General features: G+C 35.6%; 1 pseudogene; it reads right to left on the reverse strand.

Annotated features, from left to right (window-relative positions):
- Positions 1–2,259: 2,259 nt before the first annotated feature.
- On the reverse strand, positions 2,260–3,671 carry LOC128571099 (26S proteasome non-ATPase regulatory subunit 5-like; annotated as a pseudogene).
- Positions 3,672–7,243: the final 3,572 nt, after the last annotated feature.

A 7,243-nucleotide genomic window follows, 5' to 3' on the forward strand; every position in this document is an offset into this window, starting at 1 on the left:
GTTCTTGGAAATCTCATTCAATCAGGGAGCAATCTCATATTTCAATCATACAAATATACCTTTTAAAAAAACGAAGGCACACTCTGAATTCTGAATCAAGGAGTAGAACGTGAAGTGTAAACATGAGTTCGACTTTTCACATGTCAGGAATGGAAGACATTTAGAGATTTTTTGGTTCAATTCCCTCAATTTGACAGACAGGAAACCTTTCTTAGGTACACGATAACAACTAGTATTATGGTCTACTTATTGGGAGCTAAAGATGTGTTGAGCACTGTGCATTCATTATCTGCTTTAATTCTAACAGCTCCTTTCCGGATAGGTAGATAACATCTTATAGAAGTGAAATCTAAGGCTAAGAGAAGCTAAATGATTTGCTCAGGTGTCTCATCAAATCAGAAAGAGTCAGGGTCAGGATTTGAATCCAGGTCTGTCTGCTTGATGCTCCAGCCCATGTCACAGCCCTGAGAGGATGTTCTGTGAAACTTCAAAAGGAGAAGCTCAGTGGAGTTGGTCCTTTTAAGGTTATCTCTTAGTTGCTGGGAATTGGTAGAGATTTACAATGTCAGCTAGTGAGGTGATAATTGGATTTTTAACTCAACTTGGAATGACTATGAGAATGTGATTTATTTTTCAGTACCTATGGGAATTTTAAAACTTGATATTGAGCTGCAGCCATGGCAGGTTTCTCTGACATGGTATAAACTGCATTGTTGGGGAAGGGAAAATCATTGCTAGGCATCCTCCATCCTAACAGGGGTATTGGGGATGACATATGCTCCACGGATGCACAGGCTCTGCCACTGTTAGCTGTATGATTTTGGTACCTCATTTCACTTTCATGTCAGTTCTCGAATCCATAAATTAGTGACAATCAGAAGCACTTAGCAATTGTGAAGATTTAGCAAAAATAATATACTACACATATATAAAAGAGATGATTAAAAGGTCATACAGATTGACATATTATTGCACTAAAAGTTGCCAGGTGTTTGCTAAGTGAGTGTGAGTAATGAAGTCAGTGCATGAAAAAATCTATAGTAAATGTTATGGTGTAATATGTTTCACATCTTTTTTTGTTAGTTTATGCTTTTTTTCTTCAAAATATTTATTAAGAGAGTGTGAGTATTTTGGTCACATGGATACCTTGTATAATGAATGCTTAAGTCAGGGCTTTTGATGTGCTTGTCACCAGAATAATGTTACCCAATAGGTAAGTTTTTATCCCACACCCTCCCTGCCACCTTCCTCATGTCCTTTATATAGCTTTGTGTCCATGTGTAGCCATTGCTTAGCTTCCACTTATTAATGAGAACATATGGTATTTGATTTTCTATTCCTGAGATATTTCATGTAGGATAAAAGTCTTCAGCTCCATCCACAGTGCTGCAAAAGACATAATTTCATTCATTTTATGGCCAAGTAGTACTCCATGGTATATGTGTAGTAGGACTCCATTTTTTTTGTCCATTCACAATATGGAATGTGGAATTAGGCTGATTCCATATCTTTGCAATTGTGAATTGTGCTGTGATAAACATTTAAGTGCAGGTATCTTTTTGATAAAATTATTTCATTTCCTTCAAGTAGATACCCAGAAATGGGACTGCTAGACGGGAGGGTAGGTCTACACTTATTTCTTTGAGAAATCTCCATATTGTTTTCCATAAAGGTTGTACTACTTTGCAGTCCCACTAGCAGCCTATAAGCATCCATTTCTCTCTGCATCCATGCCAGCATCTATTTTTTTTCTTACAAGTATTTATTCTTAGTAAGAAGATTATAATTTTAAGATTCCATACTACTTGTATTTCAAAGAATATATCCAAGACTTCAAAAGTGGAATCAGAAGCTAAAAAGGATTTAAAAAAAAAAAAAGGCAGTAAAGAGAATTTGGAAACAAATTCACTTTGGTTTCACTTTATTTGAAGCAGATTTTCAAGAAAGACTTTATATCCATAAATATTTTCTGAGAGAAGTACAAAATCTTACATCTTTTACAAAGATTAAGATAGTTAAAGGAATCTGAAAAACTTTGGTTCTATTATGACCAAGTTTGCCTGCTCTTACTGTATTCCAGACTCCCGGTTCCACTTTATATTTCAATATAGAAATATAATAAAATTGACAATAAAGTTACAGTAGACATTCCATGATAATTCTGGGAGGGAGGAAGTCTTGTAAAATACAGATGTAGTCAAACGGTTTGAGAGGCATTCTGGTCAAAACACAGTCCTATATATTATACTCTAGGAGAAATCATTTGCCTCCTTCTATTACTTTTGTGGAAGTAGGTTTCACATAGTAAGGTAAATTCTGAGCTTCAAATAATTCCGGTTCCCCCAAATTTCTGCAATTGTCTTAGAGTTGGCAAGTGCTTTCACCAGTTCACATGTAGCATCCTTTGAAGCTTTGTCATGTTCCACAGATTGGTCCACCACAACTTCTACAAAACTTGGACTATTAAACATAAGTTTCTGAGCCCAGGGTTATTAGGCATGGCCGAGAACATTTTTAAGGCAGCATAGTGTGATTCAGGGAAGGGTTTATTTCTGATACCACCGAAGATTTCAGTGGGTCCTGAGATAAAGAAGAAAATAAGGATTCTGTTATCCTCAGTAGGCCATCAGTTTGCTGCTCAGGTGGTATTTGCTGCTCAGATGATATTGCATCTGAACATCTAATTTTCAGCTCTGTAGAGGCAGTCTTTGCTTGATGTCCTATTCTTGTGAGCAAGAGTTCAAAGTGAGGTCCTGTTTTCTGTAAAACCTGTTTTCCTTCAACATTGGATCCTAGGATTCCAACTGTGTCTACTGCTACACCAATCATGGTTGGGTCCTGACTTTCTGTCATTTCAAAGACTTTTCCACAAAGAAAGGATAATGCTCATGTCTGTTGAGGACTCTCCATGACAGCCAGAGCTCTAAAAACTTGACAAAACCTGGCAAATAGAAGTTAGAGAAAGGGTCTGAATCTGCCTGCCCCAACAATTATATTAGAAATCTGGTCAATAACTCCTTCTTAAACAAGGCACTCCATGCTTCTCTAGGATAAGTACATGCCAGTGATGTCACTATTTCTATATAGCCAGCTCTGAGTAGTACATCCTCACCAGTCAATTCTCTCAGGAGCTGAATTGCAAACTCATTTGTGGTACAGTACTTTAAAGATTCTGATGACAACAGAAGAATCTCCATAATTAGCTCATGTACCCGGTATTGAACAATACCATTTATTTCATTGCACTTTGCAAATCATCTAGCAGATTGCTTTCAGATTAAACTTCCAGTACAGCCTAGGTTAGTGATATTCTTGAGAGGGATCTGATGGCTACTTTAGCTACAGATACATTCTCTCCACTAATGCAATAAACAACTTATTTTAGTGATTCAGCATTCTTTGGAATCACAGTAGCAGCATCAGAATTTTCAACAATTCTTCCAATGTGGAAAAGAGTGAGCGTGTTTACAGAATCATCAGTGTGAGTTAATCCCCTCTGTAGGTCAATCCTGATGTTCTGGGCCACATAAATTGATTTCACAGCAAGTAGGCTCTCCAGAACGGATACACACAAAAGTAATCTTTTCAGGATGGTTCTCGTTGAGCAGGGAGAAAAGCAGACCAAGGAGCAGCTCTGCAGCTTGCGTGTCAAGCTCCTTGAGCAGCACCATTGAGTGAAGCACACACAGTTCCTTCTAGCTTCACCACCTCCCTCCACAGCACCAAGACCTGGGTGCCATCTTGTCCCTCCCACTCACCAACAGCAATTTTTTTTTTTTTTTTTACTTTTTAATAATGGCCATTCTGATAGGTTTAAAGTGGTATCTTATTGTAGTTTAAATTTTAATTCCTCTTATGATTAGTGGTGATGTTGAATATTTTTTTCATGTTTGTTGAACATCTGTCTTCTTTCAAAAACTATTGACGTCTTTTGCTCACTTTTTGAATGAAGTTGATTCTTAATTTTTTTTTTTTTTTGTTAGTACATTTGGGTTCTTTGTAAATTCTGAACATTAGGCATTTGTCTGATATATAGTTTGTGAATATTTTACCCCATTTTGTAGGTTGTATGTTTGCTCTATTGATTATTCCCTTTTCTGTGCAGAAGATTTCTAGTTTAATTAAACCCTGCTTATTTATTTGTTGTTGCCATATTTGCTTTTGGGATTTTAGTCATAATTTTTTTTGCCTAGACTGATGTCTAGATGAGTTTTTCCCATGTTTTCTTCCAGAATTGTACAATTTGTATTGTTTTATGCCTTATGTTTAAGTCTTTTATCCTTCTTTTTTTTTTATCCCTATTTTTTTTTTTTATTGTTGGGGATTTATTGAGGGTACAATAAGCCAGGTTACACTGATTGCAATTGTTAGGTAAAGTCCCTCTTGCAATCATGTCTTGCCCCCATAAAGTGTGACACACACCAAGGCCCCACCCCTCTCCCTCCGTCCCTCTTTCTGCTCCCCCCCCATAACCTTAATTGTCATTAATTGTCCTCATATCAAAATTGAGTACCTAGGATTCATGCTTCACCATTCTTGTGATGCTTTACTAAAAATAATGTCTTCCACGTCCATCCAGGTTAATATGAAGGATGTAAAGTCTCCATTTTTTTTAATGGCTGAATAGTATTCCATGATATACATATACCACAGCTTGTTAATCCATTCCTGGGTTGGTGGGCATTTAGGCTCTTTCCACATTTTGGCGATTGTAAATTGAGCTGCAATAAACAGTCTAGTGCAAGTGTCCTTATGATAAAAGGATTTTTTTCCTTCTGGGTAGATGCCCAGTAATGGGATTGCAGGATCAAATGGGAGGTCTAGCTTGAGTGCTTTGAGGTTTCTCCATACTTCCTTCCAGAAAGGTTGTACTAGTTTGCAGTCCCACCAGCAGTGTAAAAGTGTTCCCTTCTTTCCACATCCACGCCAGCATCTGCAGTTTTGAGATTTTGTGATGTGGGCCATTCTCACTGCGGTTAGATGATATCTCAGGGTTGTTTTGATTTGCATTTCTCTAATATATAGAGATGATGAACATTTTTTCATGTGTTTGTTAGCCATTCGTCTGTCATCTTTAGAGAAAGTTCTATTCATGTCTCTTGCCCATTGATATATGGGCTTTTTTCATGTGGATTAATTTGAGTTCTCTATAGATCCTAGTTATCAAGAGAGATTTAAGGTGTCTTTTATCTATCTCAAATTCATTTTTGTATATGGCAAACGATAGGGGTCCTATTTCATGTTTCTACATGTGGGTATTTGAATTTCTCCAGCACCATTTATTGATTAGGGCTTCCTTTCCCCAGGGTATACCATTGTCTTCTTTGACAATAATCAGTTGGTTGTAGGCAGATGGTTTTCTTCATGGGTTCTCTATTCCGTTTCATTGGTCTATGTCTCTACTTTTATACTAGTACCATACTGTCTGGTGACTTTAGCCTTGCAGTATAATTTGAAATCAGGTAATGTGATACATCCAGATTTATTCTTTTTTCCATAAGATTTGTCTACATGGGCTCTTTTTTTGGTTCCAAATGAAGTTTAGGAGTATTTTTTTCTAGATCTGTGAAATGTGATGTTGGTATTTTGGTAGGGATTACATTAAATCACTTTCACTTCTTAACATGCATAAGAATTACCTGGAGATCTTGTTAAAATACAGATTCCCTCTAATAAAGTAGGGATAGAGTAGAGCTTGAAAGTTCCCACCTCTAAAAATCTGCAAGGGAATACAGATGCTGTAGGTTTACCAACCACATTTTGAATAGCAAGGGTCTGGATTACAAAGAAATTTCAGTGTTGATACAACTTATGGGGTTTGAAAAATTTAACTGAAGTACCAGATAGTCTTAAATGAAATTTTAGAAATGCGAGGCAATGAAAACTGAAAGTGGAATTATTTAGCAAAGGGATTATTTATTTAGCATCTTCATTTTGTAGAAAAGGAAACTAGATACACATATATATACACACACACACACAAAAGAAAAGTGCCTTTCCATGGCCTCCCAACAAGCTGATGAAGATGCCAGGTCTCCTGGCCTAGGGACATTGGGAGGCCAGTCTAGACAGTTTCTCCTGACAGAATAGCTTCCACTCACTAAATTTAGTCACACTACATAATCTTTTAAGGAAGTGATGCTACATTGTCATTGAAAACATTAAATAATAAAGCTTATAAGATTAAGAAGATAAATCATGAGTTCCTGGAAAATGAAGTTGAATAAAATTCTTCCATTTTATCGAGCATAAAAATCTACTGCAAATACTGTTTAAAATGGACATTTCTGAATTTCATTCTCAAAAATTTTGTTAGATTGTGCCTGGGCTGGAGCATAGGGACCTACATTTTAAGCACCTTTAAACATGTTCCAGTTGGTTTTGATGCCAGGGAGTCTAAAGGCAACATTTGAAAAACAATGAATTAGAAAAAAACTAAATGTATAACACTCTATGCACTACCACCTCCCCAATGTTTAGTACTATCAGATTTCCTCCCTCATTTTGACAATCTGGCGAGTTTGTAATGATATAATATGACTTACATTATAATTATTTGTCTGATTACTAATTCAGGTGAGCATTTTATATATTTCTATATTCTTTTTCTTGGATTTATTTATTTGTGAAGTTCCCTAGTATTAGTATGCTGTTTTCCTAATATTGGTTTATTAGTAATTTTTCATTTGAACTAGATACTCTACGGCTTTTATTCTACTAACAATGTCTCGAGTGGAAGTTCTTTAAGGAAGATAAATTTGTCAGTTCTACTTTTGTGGTTACTGCTTTTTGCATCTTGATTAATAAATCCTCCTACCCTGAGATCTTGAATATTTTCTAAAAACTCTATATTTTGTGTTTTTATTACATTTATCGAGTAATTTTTATATATGAATAGAAGTTCAATGTTACTTTTAAATGATTAAAATTAAGCTAAAATCTACTTATAAAATGCACAAATATTACCTGCCCAATACAGAACATCTTGAGAGATGTTATATACCTATGTAACCAATGTACAAAAGTATGCTTACATTTACATCCCAGAATTTTTATCTTCTCTAGATTTACTGAGGTATATTTATAAAACAAATATTGCATATTTTTATAATATATATTTTTATATATGTGCACATTGTGAAATGATCACCACAATGTAGCTAATTAACTTTCCTATTTTAAACAATTCCATCTCCATAGCTTTCTTTTACTTGGCACAAATTTTAATTTACCATGTTCTGAA

This window comes from Nycticebus coucang, chromosome 18 (genome assembly GCF_027406575.1).
Source record: "Nycticebus coucang isolate mNycCou1 chromosome 18, mNycCou1.pri, whole genome shotgun sequence".
In the NCBI taxonomy this organism is placed as follows: domain Eukaryota; kingdom Metazoa; phylum Chordata; class Mammalia; order Primates; family Lorisidae; genus Nycticebus; species Nycticebus coucang.